The 22,612-nt window shown below is 38.6% G+C and overlaps 1 long non-coding RNA gene across 2 annotated transcripts in view; it reads right to left on the bottom strand.

Annotated features, from left to right (window-relative positions):
- The window catches only part of LOC136874073 (uncharacterized), a 118,925-nt gene that overhangs the window by 17,093 nt on the left and 79,220 nt on the right, over positions 1 to 22,612 (bottom strand). For both annotated transcript variants that reach the window (XR_010860214.2, XR_010860215.2), the window contains exon 3: positions 17,764 to 17,927. This is a non-coding gene — a long non-coding RNA (uncharacterized lncRNA). The remainder of the gene's footprint in view (positions 1 to 17,763; positions 17,928 to 22,612) is intronic.

Genomic DNA, 22,612 nt, shown 5'->3' with positions numbered 1-22,612 from the left:
ATGCACGACGAAATTTAAGCATATAGGTTATAACCTACTTGATTTAAGTGCAGTATAAAGCACTTGCACAGGGGAGCCAACAAGGCTGTCCAAATTGGAAAGACATTACACCAACAAAACAAACATTAAAAACTCAGACATACATTTTAAACAAATATCAAGTACCAGTATAATAGATAACTATGTACAGTACCTGAATAGTTCACAAATGTTTAATGATCCAGTAGGGCTATTTGTCACACATTAGGCTTATTGCCTTTTAAAGAAAGAATGTATGAGAGGTTGCTTCATCTTTTTTTAATAAACACTAGCTACGAACTGCTCCATATGGGCCATAGCCTTAATTGTAGCGTCGTCAGCATCACTAGCACTTATCACTGAATCCAACACTGCGAGAGCGGCAAGTACATCATTCTTTGACGGAATAGTTGCCGCCTGTGTCGTATCTTCGTCGTGTTCAACATCAGCTGTAGCTGCATATCCCTCTGGCACCACGTGATCACAGCTGATCATCATGGCGGGATCCCGCTCTCCTGAAGTAGTCTCCGCATGGTCTATGGCAATGCATTCGGAGAAAGTCATACCGACATCGGACTTTTGCCGTATCTCCTCCCATTCATCTTCATTGTCGTCGTCTTCTCCTTTTTCTATTTAACGAACCAAAACCACACTTGAAGCAGTTCTTGATGGTCGATGAAGGAATAGAGTCCCAGGCAACTGTCACAATCCGCATTGCATCGATTACGTTCCACTTGCGTATTTCTCCCGCCGGAATATTTCTAGCAACTTCCCGGAGAAAGTAACACACCAGTCGCTTTCTGTAGGCACGTTTCACAGATGAAATTATGCCTTGGTCTAGGGGCCGCAAGTAGCTCATGGTGTTGGCCGGCAGAAAAAGACGCACATGTTTTAAAATTAGATTATGTTTGTGTGCAGTGCACTGATCCAACAACAGAAGTATTTTCCTATCCTGGCATGCCATTTTGCGCTCAAGGCATACCAGCCACTCCTCCAAAATTTTGCCTGTCATCAGGAATTTTTAGACGACTTATATTTGCACGGAAAGTGCCCGATGCCTTTAAAACACGGCTTCTCGAACTTGCCTATGACGAGGGGAGGAAGTCTCTCGCTTCCGTCCGCATTGCAACACAGGACTGTGATCCTATCCTTACAAGATTTCCCGCCATGGCACTTCTCTCCCTTAAAACCATAAGTCCGTTTGGGCTCGGCATTAAAAAACAATGCAGTCTCATCGGCATTGAAGATATTGTTCGGTGCATACGAATTGATTATGTGAGCCACGTTTTCTCGCCAACAGTCTGCATCACTAGTGTTCACTGATTCGGCTTCTCTGCACACTACCTGCCACGTGATATTGTGCCGTTCCTTAAAGCGCAGAATCCACCCGTTCGAACACAAACTCAAGACCCATCTTCAGCGCCAGTTCATTCGCCTTCCCCTTAATAATCTCACCATCTACAGGGATATTGTTTGCCCGAACATGCCGAAACCACTCGATTAATTGTACTTCCAAATCAGAGTGTTTAGCTCCTCGAATGCGCATTCGCTTTGCTGTATTTACACTCTGCATTTCCTGAGCTTCTATACTCTCACGATTTTTTAAAAACGTTGAAAGTGTGGACACAGGAATTCCAAATTCTTTAGCTATTTCAGTTTTCGTCTTTTGTCCTTAATTTTCACTTTCTCACTGAGTGTCTTTGAAGAATACGGACACTTAGCCATCGCAACACAAAAAAGGAACACACGTGCCCTAAACTAAAATATCGTAACAATGAACTAAAACACAGTATTAATAAAGTATAACTTAGAATTTTATAACTGCACACTAAAACTTTAAGTAAAATGAGTAACTAGAAGAATACAAAAGAACTATGATTTCACTAGAACTTGGCAACTCTGAAGCACATTGTAGACACACCAAATTCAAAGTGAAAATGCGGAAAGATACACGTTCCGGAAGACGCGTTCTATCGTGATGCAGAGAATTTTTAATTCAAATTACGCCGTAAAGTATTATTTTTAACAAATTGAAGGACAATTTAAAATTAAAAGTCTGAATTTCAATACTGGGACCGACGTTCTTCGAATTACGAATTATCCATATTTCGAATTAAACAATTTAAACATGAAAAACCGTACCTTGTATTTCGGGGAACAAGAGATTCTTCGAATTACGCGGCATTTTGAATTAACCGATTTCGAATTATCAAGGTTCTACTGTAGCTGTTTTGGCATTATTTTGTTGCGGAAAGCGAGGTAAGGAAATTTTTTCTACGCTGAAACATCCCAGTACCAATGAACGATTTGTGCTCCGGACAGTAGCATGGTTTAAAAAAAACAGGTCCAACTATTGATCACATCAGATCAGGCCATCCTAGGTGTGTATACAGAAAAGTTATGCTGTTCATGAAAGGATTCAACGCAATCCTCTGAGTAAACAAACAATTTTGTCTCAAGAAATATTTTGAAGGATGATTTACGTGTTGGTGCATATAAAACATGCACAGGGCATTTACTAACTGAAAAACTAAAGGAGATAGGCCGAGTTCGATCCCAGGCTTTGTAAACGATGTATGGGGAGAGCCAGTATCTGTTCACTGCTGCTGCTGCTGACTGGTCTAGTGGGAGTCCGTACCTCAATCCATTGGATTATTCTCTGAGGCAGAAGCTTGAGGTGATAAATGGCAATGCAATATTGAGAAGTTAAAAAAAATCAATCACGTCAGCTTTCAAAAACATTTCACTGGTCACAATTTGTTCAGCTATTGATGAGTGGCCTCAATGTCTTTGCCGCCGTGTTGCCGAACATTGTGATCATTTCGAATAAGAGTATGTTCATTCTGTAGCATTTTTTGTGACTTCCAGAATATATGTATATTAATGGGTTTGCGTAGTTTTGTTTAGTCGTTATGTGCATTGAAAGTACCGATATAACTTATAGTAGTACTGTGTAAAGTTTTTATAGTCTTGTATAGTCACTGTAATGGTGGACGTCAAAGCATAGTACTGTTGTGATTACTCTGTTTTACTGAGTTTCTTTGATAATAGTAAAGTTTGGAACAGGAGTTGAGTCTATAAAGACAGAGTGCATATACCACCAGAATGCAGGACAAGGAAGTCTAAAGATGTGCTTGCGATTGTCTTATGTGAACATAATGATGGGCAACGCCACGCAGTGAAATTGCAGTATACTGATTATTAGGGGCCGTATTTTTTGGTAATAACGATATGCACAAGTTTTTTTGATATCTTCATTCTTGTCTATATATGACTTCCCAGATACTAAAAATACCGTATTTTAGCAAAATGAACTTGCAAAACATCGCGAAATTTTATTTATTGCGCAAATAATCGCAAAACACACACCACTTGGTGCAAAAAATTCGAAATGGCACTGGAAGAGCTCTCCAATAAACGTTTAAATGCTTCCGAGAACTTGACTATCGTAGTTTTCCTCTCATTTGCTTGATAGATCAAATGCACACAAAGTGGTACGCACTGTGTATCGAAAGTACGTGTATTCAGTTCTGCGATCTCGAAGGCAGTCGATAAAAATCAATATCTTATTGATTACAGCAAACAGCGTTGTGGTCGTAACAAGATACAAGACCGGTCGGAGATACAGCAGTGCGCAATGAAAGTTCGTTACTGACGAACAATTATCGGCAAATGTCCAACATTTAAGTATTAAAATGCCGAAAACTGAAGTCGCAACAGGTTTTTCGAGTGCCGAAGAATACAACAGTGAGGGTTTCTATGTATTTGATGCTGCAAGGAAGATTTTAATGTATCAATAGTGTACCGGTAATATTCGTAAAGTTGAAACGTGCGATATACACTGCAGAGAATCAGAATGAAGCAAATGAACATAATTCTAAGCGGCAAATAACAATCGGCGATACTTTACAAATCGTAAAAGTGTTGAAAAATTATAGAGAGCAATTTGTAATAGGAAAAAAAAAAAAAGCATTCATGCAAGCCAACATGCCTCAAGAAAAATAGGATAAATCTGGCATAAGGAATAGAATCAATATAAAAGGAAAAATAAATAATATTGTCTTTACTGTAAAATATGACGGTATTGACAGGCCTATTGTAAATAAATTGCCTGCTTTAGTAGTAGTAATGTTATTGTTTTTATGTCCTGCTAACCACTTTTAAGTTTTCCGGAGACACAGATATCGGAATGTTGTCCCACAGGAGTTCTTTTACGTGCCAGTAAACTAGTGACACAAGGCTGACGTATTTGAACTCCTTCAAATATCACCGGACTGAGCCAGGATCGAACATGCCAATTAACCATACAAGCTACTCATCCCCGACCGGGGAAAATGAGTATATCCATGAACATCTTCCAGAGCTATATGACTTTGCAAAATGCAATGAAAGCACATCTGGTTGAGGAAGTGAAAGAAGACGGTGTTAGCAAAGTTTTAGGAGGTTTTACAAAATACCACAGTGAATGTGCATCCAAGTGTTCGCAAGCATTATGGTTTCTGACGTCTAATGTGGTCAGCGAGAGGAGCTTCTCTGCTTACACAAAGACACTTTCTTACTGTCGCACAACTCTGCATCCTGATAATGTTGAAATCATGCTTAGTTTGTACTTTGGAGACAAGTAATTCAACGTCTAAAATGGAGGCTATGTATAAATGTATATCACATGGCAGATCACCTAACTTCATTTCGAAGTATCAGTGATTTATATATTTATTTCTATAACAATTTGAATAATTGGCTTTTCTAGGATTTAATAACAATGATACATTATCACCTTATCACAAAGTTACATTTACCCAATACGCTACTACAAGGAAGATTTCGCAGGAAACCTCGATCAGTATAACAATTTATTTCACGAAATACCTACCGAAATAGTCAGTTTTAACACCGAAATCAACAGTTTTATTTCACAAAAAAAATAAGGCCCCCACTGATTAACTATTCCATACACTATTTTATTATATAAAGAATAAAGACAAACAATATAATTTTATTATTAAAGCAATTTTAATACAAAAAAACACCAGTTTATACTATAAATTTTGCTTTTGATATGATGCAGAACTAACCGTTGGATATACTGCCTTGGGTGAGGCTTTCTATGCACATCAAATATGGCAGTATTATTTAGGCATTGTTCAAGAATGATGGTCCTAATGCAAAGCAACATATTAACAGTGTTAATTTTTACACTTGGAATGAAGGCGACTAAAAGAGGCAGCTCTGAATCAAGTGCAGTTTTTCACCATCTGTCAAATTTCTGCAAGGAAATCCAGAGATCAGGAATGGATGCAGGGCTCAAAACAAAATTACTCTATTTTCTTGCATAATTAGTGCCCCAATGTAATTTACACACCACAATTCTGGTTCAAAGTGGGGGAAAAAATGTTTGTGCGTTTGATACACCCGCTTTCTCGACTATTCACCGTGCAGTTCCGGACGAGTTTTGAAATCGAGCCTTCCTACTGCAAAACCTGGCATTTCAAATACCAAGCAATTTCCTCTTATACTAGGCAATAAAAGAGCATATCTACTAACTTTTACGGTTTATCCGTAAAATTCAAGGAAATTGCACCATTTTATGGTTTTACGGATGGACTGTCATTTTACTACCGTGTCAAGAATATGAAACTTCAACATTTGATAATCACTCCACTACACTCCAATAAAGTTAAATATCATCCACGAATCTCATTCCGGATAAACCTAAAAAAAACTAGTTACGCTACGTTTACATACAATAACCCAGCCAACCACCAGATCGCCAACACACTGAAGAAATATGACACTAATATTGCTTTCAGAACAGTAAATACAAATCAAATATATTTTTTAATCATAAAGTCAATTATAAAAACAGCCGTTTTTCGAGATCTGGTATTTACATATTAACTTGTGCTCAGTGTGGATTTAGTTATGTTGGACAAACTGGGCGCAGCTTCTATACGAGATATATGGAGCATTACAATGCCTTAAAACACAACAAATATTCAGCGATGAGCTCACACATGAGTGAAACAGGACACCAGTTTACATCAATTGATAAGGATCTCACTATTCTAAAATGTATAGGCAAAGGAAAACTTATGAATGAATTAGAAAATCTTTACATCTTTTTAGACCAAGCCTATAACAAAGACCATAATCTTAATGATGCCACGGAGGCAAAAAATCCTTTATATGAACTAACTCCAAAGTTATTAGGCATTGTGAATTCAAAACATAATACAATCCCGCAAACTTTTAGTGTTCTAAAGCTTCCACCACCTCATCAAATGTTAGGCCTGCCCATCTTGCTCCTAACAGCCCTCCAATAACAACACCTGCACGCAAGGATCCACCCACCCTTACCCCCCCTCCATGTCCTTCACTGCCTCAGCCACACCGTTATACTACTTTAAGATATATCAACCGTATACATTTTAACATATTTATTACATTCACACTTCTGTTTTAAATAACTGACAGTGATTTTACCATCTTGGATTCATACTATGGGAATTGAAGAAACATCCCCCTTTGATGATTGTGCTTACACACAAGGCTGTCACAGTCCTAATGATATATAACAAAAGGATCCATTTTAGTTTTAAAATCTCAAATATTCATGTTTAACCACGTTTTAATCTTCAAAAACTGTTAATTTACTTTTTTTTAAAAACACTTTGGTGCAATAACGCTGTTTTAGATGTTACTGTATAATATTTTACGAAATCATTGTTCAACATTTTACCCTATAATTTATAAGATTAGAAAGACTCCATATCTATTATTTTTAAGATTGATATAGGTTGATGATGCCTGTAAAGGAGGGTGAAACATGTACCATTGACTTTTATGCATCATGTATAAAATTTTAACCATATGAAATAGTGGATTATATTGTACTGAACAGGTGGACTTATAAATATTGTAATCATATTTGAGACAATCACTCCATTTCCGTACAATCGATTATTTGCGTGGGCTGAAGGCAAGTCCACGATAATCGATAACTCATCTATATATATAAAATAAGAGTTTTGTCTGTACATTGCTCAGAATTTGAAAATAATGGTATTTCTGTATCAGTCATGTCCATAGTAACAAGAAAATGCACTTTTTACTTTTCCGTAATTTCTGTCTGTCTGTCTGTATGTATGTACACGCATCACGAGAAAACGGTTGAAGAGAATTTAATAAAAATCGGTATGTGAAGTCGGGAGATGAGCCTCTACAATCTAGGCTATAAATCATTTTACTCACGCTGAGTGAAATGGTAGTTTAGGGGAAGGCCTAAAATTTAATTCTCAACTATTCATGTTATTAGTGGTCTAATGAAAATCGGTATGTGAAGTCGGGGGATGAGCCTCTACAATCTAGGCTATAAATCATTTCACTCACACTGAGTAAAATGGTAGTTTAGGGGAAGGCCTAAAATTGAATTCTCAAATATTTATGTTATTATTGGTCGTATTTTAAAGAAAATGGGTATGCAAAGTTGGCGAATAAATTGATACAATCTAGGCTGTCAATAATTGTATTCACACTGAGAAAAATGGTAGTTTAGGGGAAGGCCTGAAATTTAATTCTCTAATATTGTTGTTATTAGTAGTCCTATCTTGATGAAAATCGGTATGCAAAGTCAGGAAATAAGTCACTATAGTCTAGGCTGTAAATTATTTTATTCACGCTGAATGAAATGGTAGTTTAGGGGAAGGCGTAAAATGTAATTCTCAAATATTTCTTATTAGAGGTGTAATCGATGAATGCTACATAACTAAGGTTATATAGTATTAAATTTCCTATTATTCATGTCTTATACTTTGTTACCGTACTGGCTATGATCAAAAAGATATTCATAAATTTGGATTTTTGTTACTGAGTCCATATCAGCGCCGAGTAGCGAGAAAATGGGTAAACAGTATTTAATGAAAATCGGTATGTAAAGTCGGAGAATAAGAAACTACAGTTTACGGTATAAAATATTTTACAAATCACAGAGTCGAAAGAAAACTAAATGTGTAAGCCTACAATAAAGAAAGCTCATAACATTGATCAACAATAACATTACATTGACCATTGTTTGTCGTGATGTGCTTTGTGTCTTCTGTTGCCCCTCAACTCCGGTAGATAGGATTACTGCTGCGTACAGAGTATTTTTTTATTTGATTTATGTCGCACCGACATAGATAGGTTTTATGGCGACGATGGGATAGGAAAGGGCTAAGAGTGCCTTAGGCCTTAATTAAGGTACAGGCCCAGCATTTGACTGGTGTGAAAGTGGGAAACCACGGAATACCATCTTCAGCGCTGCCGACAATGGGGGTTCGAATCCACTATCTCTTGGATGCAAGCTCACAGCTGCGCACCGTTAACCACATGGTCAACTCGCCCAGTCGTACAGAGTGTAACAGCCTGCCTGAATATTGATGGGAAGTAGCTGGGGAGTTAGATAACTTTCTTTAGCATGCCATTCCCCTGGTTTATAAATTTTCTGATACTACTGGTACGTAACACACTGGATCATCATAGCATTCGGGCTATTCAATCCCTACTCTGAGGCACTGATTGGAATGAACAGTGTGCATATTTAGCGGAATAATGGCAGATGAGTGTTCATGGCAATCTGCGGCCTGGTCATCCTAGCTCTGGAACTGTGGACTATTGGATTGGCACCGCAATCTAACCGCAGCACTGTTCGTTAAAAGTGATGAAACGTGCGACTTTCCATTTGAGCGAGTATTTTATATGATAGCATTGCTTTTAATCGCTACATTCATACTTACGTTTTAGTAATGACCTATGTTGATTTCAGTAAGGAAAACCACAAAGTCAGTCTTTCTGAGAATCCCGTAGCAAAGCATGGGTACATCAGCTAGTTCTTTAATATGACTGGTATTTTTAACCGTGCAACGTTTGTGTCGTTATTGGAATTGAATTTAAAGCCGGGACAACAGTTCTTCCGTGTGAATCTTCGGCGTAGACAGGCTCTGCTTCGCAAATTTTTTGTTCCACTCTGTTCACTTGGTGTGATTTAACCCATATTTTTTTTTACTATGAGCCTTTTAAGGTTATGACATTTTAATGAAGTGTTCGAGTTTTTGTGTTATAACTTCATGCTTCGCAGTTTCCTGTATTTGTTGGACTAATTACATTCGTTCCAGTGACTGGGTATACCACTATTAGCAAAGTCCATTAAATTATATTATAAAGAAAGCAAGACAGATGGTTCAGACATGTAAAAAGAATGGGAAAGGAACGGGTAGCAAGAAGGGAATTGGAGAGAGAAGGGAAAGAGACCAGTTGGAAGACAGAAGGTAGATGGATCAGATTTGGAAGGACAGAAAGGAGTGGAGGACGCTTGTTAACCACACCCGGATGACTGGAGTGGGACATTGACGATGATGAATTACGTTCATTTCACGTGTGTGGATGCTTTTTGCCATGTGCATATTCTTTGTCCACGAGGTTGGCGTCTTGTTCATATAGTGGTTTCAGACTGTGTGCTTTGGCATGTTTTAATGAAGTGTTTGACTGCGTTGAGTGTTTTATGTTATGTGATTAGTGATCCAGGTTCCTTTCGATGTTTCAGAATAGATATAGAGACATTTGTTCTGACATTTTCACACACTATATTTCTATTGTAGATTATCATGAATAAATCCAATAAGAAACAGTACTTCCAAACATTTAAAGAATCATATTCTGTTGATTTTCCAAGCATACTAAAATCAAGGGAGAAAAATTTGCCTTTTGCATGGTATGTAGGTGTGATAATATTGCACATGGTCGAAGAAAAAATTTAAGTGATGAGTTAGTTATTAGCATTCATACTTCAAACATAGTGATCTCCATGATACAGATAAATCCCTTTTCTTTTTATCAGTGAAAAACTACTTTTGTACTGCCTGTGACTACATCACCGTTAAAGCATGCTCAAGTTGCTAGGTTAGACAAAATTGAAGAGGCAATTTTCTTCCATTAGTTTTTTCTTGGAAAAGTTTCGTATCATGTCATGCAAGGACGAGAATGAAACTACAGATGTGATGAATGAGCTTCAGAGAGGCAGTTTACAGCTCTTAAGGTAGATTACACTTCGGCTCCAAATCAAGATGCTGCAAGTGATTCCAGTTGGGCAGAAATATAATGAATTCGTGGAGCTGATGGACTTCTGAAGTATAACCGAATTTCCAGAGTAATGCTCTCTATTTTCACCACACCCCATAGCAATGCAGAATGTGAACGTATTTTCAACCTTGTGAAGAAAAATAGAATAGAGTTCAGATCATCCATGTCCAATGAATCTCTGTAGTCTATTTTTATTTTGAAGACGAGTTGTTCTGTTCCTTGTTCTGTTAAAATATTTTCTGAAGAAGTTTTGCAGGAAGCTAAAATGTTCGCAACTATGACTTCAAAGCCAAACTAGCATGTGATTTGCAGTGTGGATTATTTCTTGCCTGTGTTACGTCAAACAAGTTTTATTGTGTAAAGCCTTTTTCAATTACCAAATATCTGCTTAATTTATCAAGGAAGTCCTGCCATGTATGCTCCAAACTAATATTCACCATGCATGCTGCTGTTTAACATGGATTTCTCCTTGACTTATGTTTATCTACAAATCATTGGCCTATGATGTAGGTAGATATTTCACCGAAGTATCCCGTTTAAAGCATGAATTATTGTATGTTGTAGCCCAGAAGTATTATTTTCGTCAAGCCAGGGTATGATAAAGATGTTGATTCCCGTAGGGAACCTGAAATATTTGTTCCGAATGAGGAAATTTATAGTACCAATAGTGTTGGTCCGTTATTGGACATTATAAATTGTTCCCCGTGTGCCAATTTGGGCTCATCAATTGTTAAATAGCACACCTACCAAGACGCATGGCCAGTGCATACCGTGGAGGCCACTGCGTAGGATACTTGGAGCCTTCGGCAGTGCCAATGCACTACGAGACACTCATTTTCAAAAACTGAATGCCTGCCTGGCCATTAGATGATAAAGATATTTATTCCCATAGGGAACCTGAAATATTTGTTCTGTCATTGTGGAAACATCACTATTACCTTTAATTCATTGCTTTTTTTGCACTGTCACAATTATTCAGGACATAAAAATAGAGGTATGTGCCAAAAATTAGATACATGATACATATTACAATCCCTAATTCTTTTTTTTTTCTTATAAAAGAATATTTGCCTTAAATAGTCCTCTTGAATTCCAATTTTATCTTAATTTTATGATCGTTTTTACTTTTTAAAACTCCACTCAAGCTCATTTGTCTACTAATGTAACTCCAAGCCATTTCTCCACTGACAGCTTGGAACATGCTCAGTCCAGCACCTCGCCCCCTTATTTCTAAGTCTTCCCAGCTCAAAATTTGCAACATTTTCGTAACACTACTCTTGTTGGAAATCACCCAGGATAAACCAGGCTGCTTTCCTTTGAATCTTCTCCAGTTCTCTTATCTAGTAATCCTGGTAACTAACCCATACACTAGAACCATACTCTAACTTGGGGTGGGGTCTTACAAGTGACATAAGCCCTCTCCTTTACATCCTTACTAAAACCCCTAAATAACCTCAAAACCACATCACGAGATCTGTAACTCTTATTTACAATCACATTTATGTGAATACCCCAATGAAGATCTTTCCTGTGTTAACAACAAGGTACTTTACAGTAGTGATGGGTTGAACTAGCTCTTTTGAGGAAGCTAGCTCATTCGCTCCCGCTCCCAACTGCGAGTCGTTCAAAAGAGTCGACTCTTGGGAGCGGGAAGGTAGGAGCGAGCCAGGAAGTCAGAGGCCGCTCTCCGCACCAGGTTCGTTCGTTCATTCGTTCATCCGGTTTAGGGCAGATGGCTCTTTATGACTTCCAGGAACGAACGATATAGCGCAAATAGTTTATATTTTCCACAACAGATGGCAGCACTACGTCCAGTTCAGAAAGCTACTCTTGAAATAAAACAAATAAACGACTAATATATGCACTCCTGGCAACATTGGCAAATAATCTAACGATAAAGCTTTATATACAGTAACGAAGAAATGTTTAACAAAAATGCAGTATTAATGGATAACATCTAATATTACTTTGCCCATTTTCCTTTCTTCTTAAAATGATTCTTTTCAAGACTGAATGCACCGTGACGAGACGTATGTTCATGATATTGGCAATACTTACACGTTAATAAATAATTGTTTAAGAATGTAATGGGATGTCAGTTACTATAGTATACACTAAGCCATGTGTTATTTATTCATAAACGCCCAAAATAGAGTGATTTTACATTTTCTAGACTAATCATGACTCCCGTTTTTATTTGAAGAAGCGAGATGGCACGAGATAGTTCACCTTTTCCACAACAGATGGCAACACAATGTACAGTTTGCTACGCTACACTTGGAATAAAACAAATGTACACTGCTGGCAACATTCGCAATTAATCCAATGATAAAGTTTTATACACAGTAACGAAGAAACGTGTCACAAATATACAGTGTTGATTGATGGCATCTAATATTACTTTGCCTAACTTCCATTCTCCTTAAAATGATGTCTTTCAAGATTGAATGCACCGTACGGGACGTATGTTCGAGATATTGGCAATATTTCCGTTCGACCCCAGCAATCCAGATAAGCACAAGAAGAATCTATTCCTGTGCACGTAGTTTACATTTCACTCAAAAGATGTCATCAGAATATCCTCTTTCGACACTCCGCGTTGGAACAACAGATTCTTTCATTCATTAATGCAGCGTAGGAAACATAGCTGATTAAACGCGATCTTTAACGAAAATAATGGAAACTACTATCAGCACAAATGTACATATAACCAAGTATACTACAGTACGCATAGCATTTTGCCTATTTTTCGTGTACAGTATGGTCACACTCTTCTAATTTTTTTTTTCAAGAACGATTAAACCGTATGAGTTGTATATGTTCGATATATTGGCATTCCTTACACAATCTAAACTACTTCTTCCGCTTCGACCACTTTTCCCACACTTGTGGGTTTGCTGGTGCGAACTGTTCCGCAAATGTGGATTTGGCCCCGTTTTATAATAAGTAATAATGTTACTGGCTTTACGTCCCACCAACTACATTTACGGTTTTCAAAGACGCCGAGGTGCCAGAATTTAGCCCCGCAGGGGTTCTTTTACGTGACAGTAAATCTACCGATACAAGGCTGACGTATTTGAGCACCTTCAAATACCACCGAACTGAGCCAGGATCGAACCTGCCAAGTTGGTGCCAGTAGGCCAGCGTCTCAACCGTTTGAGTCACTCAGCCCGGCTGGCCCTGTTTTATGACCGGATGTCCTTCCTGATGCTAACCTTATGCGGAGGGATGTAATCAATATAGCATGTTTCTATGGTGGTTGGTATTGTGGTGTGTTATCTGAATATGAAGAGGAAAGTGTTGGGACAAACACGAACACCCACTTCCCGAGCCAGAAGAATTAAATTCCTGACTTGGCTGAGAATCGAATCCGGGACCCTCTGCAGCGAAGGCCTCAGTGCTGACCATCCAGCTAAGGAGTCGGATTTCTTACACGTCAATAAATAATTATTTGAAAATGTACTGCGGTATACACTTCGGTACGAGTTATTTAGCCTATATTTTAAAGCCAAAACTAGTGTTTTTTTCTATTTGCCTTAATTCGATTTAAAACTACGGTATATTTTATCCACTGTAACGTAAAACCGAAAGATTCTGGCAATATGTTAGTTCATAACTACAAACGCATTTAAGAAACAGGTGAGGATTTGTCAGAGTATTTCTTAATTATTTCAGACAGAATACAACTACGCCATTTCTACTTGCAGAATGGTATATTCAGTAATCTGGATATTGACTGTTCGTGCTTAGTTGAGGTTAGTTAACCCGAACTTCGTGTCGTTTATTTGCTCCTAACCTACTGGATCTATACTAGGCCCTACATCCTTCATAGAGTACGAATGCATACAGGAAGTGAACAGGTAAGTATTGCTCAATAACATATTTCATTTCATTGTTTCGTTACGTTGCAAGTTGCCAGAACTATGGCACAAAAACGTACCTAACAAACAGACCACAACCACTGCACTCAGAGCACTGACTGAATGCGGGAAGAGGCTAGACTGGGCAGCCTATAAAAAAGAAAGCGGCTTCTGTACGTCACGTGATTATCTGAGGCATGGCATTGGCTAGAAATGAACGAGAGTCGATGTGATGAGCTAGCTCTTTCTTGGAGTCGCTGTTGATAAAAGAGTCAGCTTGTGCTAGCTCTCAGGGAGCAAGGAGGGAGCTAGCTCATACAAGAGTCGACTCGTAATTGAACGACTAGCTCTCAAGGAGCAAGGAGGGAGCTAGCTCTTACAAGAGTAGACTCTCATTGAGAGAGCTAGCTCTCTCCAATGAGTCATTCAAAAGAGTCAGTTCGTTCATGAACGTCCCATCACTACTTTACAGTGATCCCCATGAGTTAGTCATCCCAGGAACACAGTAATGAAAACTGGGAGGACTTCTCTTTGTGAAACGTACAACCTGACTTCTCACCCTGTTAATCATCACACCATTGTCTGCTGTCCATCTCCCATCTAGTTCCAGGTCATTTTGCAGTTGCTCCCACAATCCTGTAATTTTTTACTCCATTTAGTATAACCTCATCCACAGAAAGCCTTATCTGTAATTCCAGTGCCTTTCTCATAGTTTATATATACAGTGCACTCCCAATAATTCACGTGCGGATAATTCAATTTGCGGGTCTCGAGAGAGTTATTTTTTAAAGTATTCATTCTTACACCCATTATGCTGAGTAAAATTATCTCTGCCTAGTTTAAAAGAATTTTAATGCAATGCGTGGAGACAAAATCATTACTATTTGAGGAGACTGGACTTCATTTCTCTACAATGTAGCAGTAGGCCTATATGCACTCTGCTGCCAGAATGCTGCAAACTTTGAAACATTCGAGCACGTTGCTGCACGTGGCACAGCACAGATTACCATAATCTTGGAAGCAGAGACAATGAAAGAGGAATGCACTCAGAATTTACCCTCCCATTCCCCACAGCCCAAGGTCGCTGAACTGTAAGCCAAATGAAGGGTAGGTGCGCCGGCAGCGAGTGTATTGCAGGCTACTGTACTTGAGAAGTGTGAACGGAGTGCAGAAGTCTTTTCGAAGTTTTGAATAAGTCAGTAGTAAGAGTTTTTAATATGAGTGGCCGAAAAATGAAATATAAAAGGTTAACCATCAGTGAAAAACTGAAAATTACAGAAAGACTGGAGAAAGGCGAGGTGTCATCAAAGTTAGCCTGCGAGTTTGGTGTGGGTGAAACAGTAAGAGAGATGCAGAAGCAAAAGGAAACCCTCATCAAATTTTCTGCTAACTGTGATCGTTAATCGTCCTGAAATCAATGAGAACATCGGACTATACAAATCTAGACGAAGCCATGATACGGTGGTTTAATCAAAAACGAGCGGAAGGTATTCCTGTGTGCGGCCCAATGTGTGCTGAACAAACAAAACATTTTCACGATGCTCTTGGCTTAGAAGGCGATTTTACAGCATCTTCTAGCTTACGCGGTTTAAGAAACACTATGGAACATGAGAAATTGCTATTCACAAAGAGCGTCTCAGCACATGCACGGGTGCTGCTGAAAGTTTGCACAGGAATTTCAATCATTCATTCATTGAAAAAAGAACAGCTTAAACTTAGACATCTTTACAATGCAGACGAAACGGTTGTATTGGAAATGTTTACCGTCCCGAACATTAGTGATGCAACAAGAACAGCAAGCTCCAGGCTGCAAAACATCCAAGGAAAGAATATTCATTATGGCGTGTGCTAACGCAAGTGGTGATCATAAATGAAAATTAATAGCAATAGGGAAATCAAGAAAACCCTCTTGCTTTAAAATGAGAGAATGTACCTTTGCAGTACTACCATCAAAAGGCAACGTGGATGGACAGAGATATTTAAGGACTGGTCTCACAACCATTCTGTGAAACAAGTGACAGCCTACCTAATTAAGCAGTCACTGCCAATCAAAGCAGTACTCAAAGCCTTCTCATCCACACGAAAGTGAACTTAAAGGTGATATTTACGTGAAATACCTTCCCCCAAATGTAACTTCTATTCTCCAAACTATGGATCAAGGCATTATTGCTGCTTTAAAGAAGAACTATGGGTCATCTCTGTTACAGCAATTGGTTGAGGAAGGCATCGACATTCCAACATTTTGGAAGGACTTCAGTTTGTTCGATGCTCTTCATGCAGTCAATAGGACGTGCGACAAAATTACCGCTACTGTTCTAGGTGAAGAGCAAGCATTTGCGGGCTTCAGTGACGATATTTCGAACGGGCAACGTAGTCTCGCCATGATATTACTGAAAAACCTGGATAAATGCCAAGATGCAGAAGAAAGTGACATTGAGTGGTTAGACGTTGATAAGGATGATTATGGTTTCAGACATGAAAGTGAGGATATTGTATGGAATTTGACGGTTGGTGAGGAAAACAGATTAAGATGATATCGAGTGCGGGAGTGATGCAATGGAAACTCGAAAAGTTTCCCCATAGCCAAGCTAGTGTCTCTATGGACACACTTCTCTCTTACATAGAAAATAGAAATGAATTTTCATTTTCAGATATTGTTTTCTTGAGAAATGTACGATCCACAATTAGAAAAAACGACCTAAGAAACAAAGTGATGATCGATTGTTAGATACAAATGTTGGCATAATCCACATGGCATTTTGTAATTTTTCTCTAGTGTGTCTTACAATACAATGAAGTGTTATAATTATTTTCTGCTTGTTCATAAAATACATTTCATTATTTTAACCTATGGTTTTGTTATGCCTTTGCTGGCGAGATGTGTTTACAGTGCACTATGTCTTCTGGTATGGGCTTTATCAAATTTGTTACTTTCATTGACCTGTCTTGGTCTCATCCTTGGCTTTGACAATATGAAAGTGACTGAGGTATGAGTGATGCTAGTAATACCATTCTTTATGCAGCCAGTCCGTTATGAATGGTGTGAAAATATCGCCCATAGGGTCGGTTGGTGCATGCATTTCAGTGGGCTTGGCAGACTGATATGGCTCGGTGAGGAAAGCAACGGGAAACTACCTCACTCCTCATTTCCCTAGTACGCCTCTTCAGTGACGCCTAGACTATTTATGACAGCTGTTGGCGGAGCTGCAGAGGATGAAACCAGCCTTCGGGCTGAATACCCAACATACAACAAGATGGTTTTGTTTTTACCAAGCTTAAAAATGACTGGATAATTCGCGTAAGTGCAGGGTTTTACATTACCAACACCTTCCAATTCATGCTGTGGTTATCTTATCAAGCAGACTACACCGAACTGAAGCTCACCCATGTGGTTAAATATCAATGTTTAGAGTCAAGAAATTTTGCACTCATGTTCTTTAATGGGAAAAACCTATTATATCTTGCATTAATTACCGCGAATTATCGGGAGTGTACTGTATCAGAAAACACAGTGGTCCGACAACACTGCCTTGCGAGATGTAAAAGAGGGTAAAAAATTATGCTGCTCTATGCAGTTTCTTTAAATATACAACACAAAGTTACGATGTAATAAACTTATTGATCAGAGCAGGTATGTATGAAGTCAAATATGGCAGCTCAACAGTCAACAATAAAAAAACTAAAGCCACCTCCATTCAAACCCCATGTCTTTCAACTTCAAAGCATCCACGTAAGCTCTTCAATTATCTTTAAAGCAAACATGACTCACCCTTCCTTGGAACCTTCTGGCAGTAAACCTGTTGGCACCTGAATGTACAGGCGCTGCTGCCAGAGCACAGTTTCCCAGCGTACCTGCACATTCTCTGTGAGGCAGAGTACAAAGGTCAATCGAAGATGTTCTCTGCGTTTTGCTGCTTGCAGTAGTTCATTCTCCTGCAATTGCAATTTCTGTACTTTAGTACTTAAACAAGAACAGGGAAATTTTGATAGCAACATTAGTATATGATCTAAGACTGTTATACCAATCATGATACAGCGACTATCGCATTGAAATATTTTTATGTCCAATTTAAATGATTTTAATTAAATGAGAAAAATACAACAAAGTCAGCTGACAGAGCACAGCAATCTTAAAACATTCACAAAAACTATAATCTTTCCATTTATTAACTAAGTTACTGAATTCTGACCTTACCACAGCAAATTCATCATCATAAGCTTACATTGCAGCAGTATTTTAAAATCAATGTAAAATCTTAAGACTATTTCTCCACGTGTTTCACTATCTGCTCTTGGGGTTTTTCATATCAAGGGATTCCAAACAAACATCTAACAATTTGAATACTTTTGAGCAAGGTCAAGCATGTCTTAAATTACTAACAGTTTCCTGCTGGCTCCGCCCGCAATGTACAAAGTATGGTGTTGTTCATTACTATCCTCAAGGATGTATTTGCAAAGTTTCGAGTTAATGAAATAAAGCACATGATCTGCTGCGGTAATAGAATGTAATATGTCAACAAAACACTTGAAAATACATCACACAAAGAAATTGAATTAAACGTTCCTTGGAACAACACTACGCGCCGAACTGTTAAAAAGTCCTTCAAAGATCTGTCATGGAGACAAATGTACTCATAACTTTTCCCGTAATCTACCAATTTAAGTAGTTATTACCTCAAAAGAAAGTGCTTGATCCACCGAGTGTTTAGACCAAATCGAACTGCGTACCTCAATTAGAACGAAAGATATTGTACCGGTTGGTACACCTATACGCCGCACATTTGAATTTTTCGCCATGAAGTACTTCTCTACTGGAGAAACCCTGAACTTTAACAACTGAACTAACTCTACTGGTTATCAGAAGATGTCACTGTGTGTTTTTGATTTGCTTTTGTTTTTCATTGATCAAGAAGTGTGGACATTCTCTAACAGATGTCTCTATCACAAACTATGATAATGCACTCTGGTGTAAAGGAATGAACTTTCTTGGAGAAATTTTGTATTCATAAGTTTTGTCTTTACTAAATTTTGTTCTGTCATTTGTGGGTTGGCAATATTAATCTTTTCTTTCTGCCTGTTTTGAAAGTAGCCAATCAGGAATTTCTGCAATTAATTTTCGGTCAATCGGGGCTTTCTTCTTCAATGTTGTATGTAACTGTGTACTGTAGCCAATAAACGTTTGAGGGCGGGTTGTGATCATTCATGAAAGGTCTCTAACTTTCCACGAGGGTATAAAAACTGCTGATTTTCATGTCTCCGGGCCACTCGAATAACATCTTGCTCAGTGTGTGAATATGTAGCAGGGTGCGGGAAGCGCCTCGTTCTTCAAGCAGCAGCTCTTCAACAAGGTAATGGCCTCTTCACATCTTTATTTCTTGCTAGCTCAGCAGTTTAACTCGCGGGGAAGGTTCGAAACCTTTAATATGTAACCTATATCTTTAAATATGTAAGCCTTTTCAAACCCTGTAAATACTCCACTTAACTTAAACTGTAATTTGGGGATAGAGTGCTTTACCCTCTTGAGCTCCCCTTCATTTTTGGAATTTGAGGAGACTACGTTTTCGTAACCGTTTTTCTCTTCCTTCTTAATGTGTTAAATTTATTTTGCAGACTAGTCACCTCCATAGATTGGGATTAGCCCCTGTATTATTGGCCTAGCGCCACATAGGTTTTAACAAGCTTTAGTGTAGGAGTGCAAGAATGCGCCTCCATTCATCTTTGTGTTTGGGCCATTTAATTAATCTTTAATTTGTTATTCAGGCCTCGTAGGTTGGGTACTAGATACCCCTGTGTCCTTATAATTGTACCTTGAGAGGCAGTTTAGAGGAAAGTTTGTTGTTGCCTTTAACAGGCGTGAGAAATTGAGAGCGGGTTAGCTCTTTCTGATGTGGTAGATATGCCTCTAGGAGGCCCATATGTGGCTTTGGAGCTAACGCTCCCAGTAATGAAGGGGTTTTCTGCCCTTTGAAAAGTAATTCTGTAACTTGGAATTGTTAAGCTAAAGTTCAAAGATTGTCAGATTGAGGGCTTGGAGCCCAGGACTTGTAAGGACCCAAAACTCGTGCTTTCCTTGTAAATCTACTCTTGTACCTGATTTTGTTATTTCCCTTAGTGGAAACTGGTTAATATTTTGTCTAAACCTTGGACTTCTTGGTCGTGTACCTTATTTAACTTCTTGTTATTGGTTGTATGCTCAAAATACGATGTCACCATTGTTAAATATCAAAAATATAACTTTTATTGAAATTTTAGATTAATCTTTTGGCCTTGTAGTTAGACCCATTCTAGCCCGCACCTTTTTTCACCTCTGCTGTTCCACAGATACCTCGGAACAGATATGATAGCTTCAATGAGGAAAAAGTGTTGAAAAATGAGACGTCAAATAGAATGTGCACTCATAACTTTCCTCAGAATCAAACAATTTGAATAGTTAAGAGCTGAAATGAAAGAGCTTGATCCACTGAGTGTTCTCAGGCCAAAACGAACTCCGTACCTCAATTAGAACCAAACATATAATTGCTTCAAAGAGACAAAAAATTGAAAAAAATAATTTGTGGAAGGCTGAAGTTAAAAGGGATTTATAGTACCTGTGCATGAATACATTAAAGTTTTTAAAAAAATGAACGAAATCGACCGGATAAAATGGCCGGACAGACCGACTTTAGTTTTCATGAAATTTTTGAATATATAGATGGTTATACACCATACTTGAAGTATGGAATTAAATAACATAATTCCTCAAATAAGATTTATATCAATGTAGGATTAAGATGGGCCTTATGAGTATTTTGGGCATTCTTATAGAAATTCTTCTTTCTTTAGCTTATCCCAGCGATTTCTGGGATCACTGGAGCCGCCCAGGCTCATTCTGGTTTTGGCCGGGCTTAAAGTGAAGTAAAATATTCTCACAAATATGATAAAATGGATTTCTATCTTATTAGCTTTCAAGGGGCTGTCTAGGAGACTATAAAGGCAGGCTTTGTACAGCTGCAAATGGATTCGGTTCCCCAACAAGTAGAAACATTTGGAAACAAGATTTCCACTTCTGGTGAAGAGTATGGCCCTGAGGTTCACTCAGCCTACATAAAAAAATGAGTATAAGGTTAATAATACCTAGGGGACAAACGCCACTGGGCATAGATAGCTAACTATTTTCTCTCTCTCTGTGCCGAAGTTATGGAAAGAAGCCTTGACCTTCATGAGGCCTATTCAGAGATGGCTTTGCTTTTTCCTTTATTCATTCGCTTTAAATTGTGCGTGTATGTGATGATGCTTGTTGATTAAAGGAACCTAACAAAGAGGTCATCGGCCCCTAATGGTACGAAATGAGACGAAATGTAATGACAAATTATAAGTCCAAACTCCTCCACTGACCAGAATTCAAAGCGTGAGGACAAAGAATGAATGGATGGATATGAATTTAAAACGATCAGTGGAACTGACCCACAGTCCCTCACATGCACAGAAGCTGGCACAAAACAATAGTATTACTGATCATGGGACTGCTTCTATAGCACAATGCTGAATTGATTATGCTTGTAGTCGAAACTGGTCCAAAATCCAAGTCATCGGCCCCTCAGTGGTATTTATAGCTACGAAAGTAGAACAATTCTATTTGTCATTTGGCAGTACTAATCAAAAGTAGCGTAGACTCTCGGTATTCCACACATTATGGTACTATTCGCAGGTAGTGTAATGCGCACATGTAACACAGACCTATGGTGTTTCATACATTGTGGCGCTATTTTACAGGCAACGCAAACATATGGCGTTCCTCACATAAGTGGACTAACCACAGGGACCCGAACTATCCCATGGTATTCCTCACAGTGAAAACTAAGCATAGACAGACGGAACCATGGTGCTGCTCATATATGGGCACTAATCTAAGGTACTGTAAGACCCTCATCCTCATTCACACACTCGCTACTAATCACAAATCTATTGGGTACCTAACATATTTTTTTGCTATTGGCTTTACGTCGCACCGACACAGATATGTCTTATGGCGACGATAGGACAGGAAAGGGCTAAGACTAGGAAGGAAGCGGCCGTGGCCTTAAGGTACAGCCCCAGCATTTGCCTGGTGTGAAAATGGGAAACCATGGAAAACCATCTTCAGGGCTGCCGACAGTGGGGTTCGAACCTACTATCTCCCAAATGGTACCTAACATAGTGGTACTACGTGCAAGTAAATGCGACCCATGGTGTTCCCAGCGTGATGGTACTAATTACAAGTAGTCTCATGGTTCTGATCTGATCCCTTGGTCGCCCCTTTTAGTCGCCTCTTACGACAGGCAGAAGATACCGCGGGTGTGTTCTACACGTGTGTTCCCTGCCCGCAGGGGGTAATTCTGTATTCACAGGAAGAGAAAAAAGGATTAACTGCTTTCATTCCTACCACTGGGAACTTTAAGGCAGAACTGGCTCAATAAAATAAAACAATTCCTCAAATAAGTTTTATATCAATGTAGGATTAATGGCTTCTCATCCTAAATTCCACAAACAGGAAACAAGACAAGCAAAATTTCTGACTCAGAATGTTCCTAGCTTTCATATTTCTAAACAAATATAAATTAAGAATAACCCTTAGTTTCACTGATAGGTATACAACACAG

This window comes from Anabrus simplex, chromosome 5 (assembly GCF_040414725.1).
Source record: "Anabrus simplex isolate iqAnaSimp1 chromosome 5, ASM4041472v1, whole genome shotgun sequence".
NCBI classification, from domain to species: domain Eukaryota; kingdom Metazoa; phylum Arthropoda; class Insecta; order Orthoptera; family Tettigoniidae; genus Anabrus; species Anabrus simplex.
Note: the sequence above shows the minus strand (reverse complement) of the source record. Positions and strands in the feature narration are given on the sequence as shown.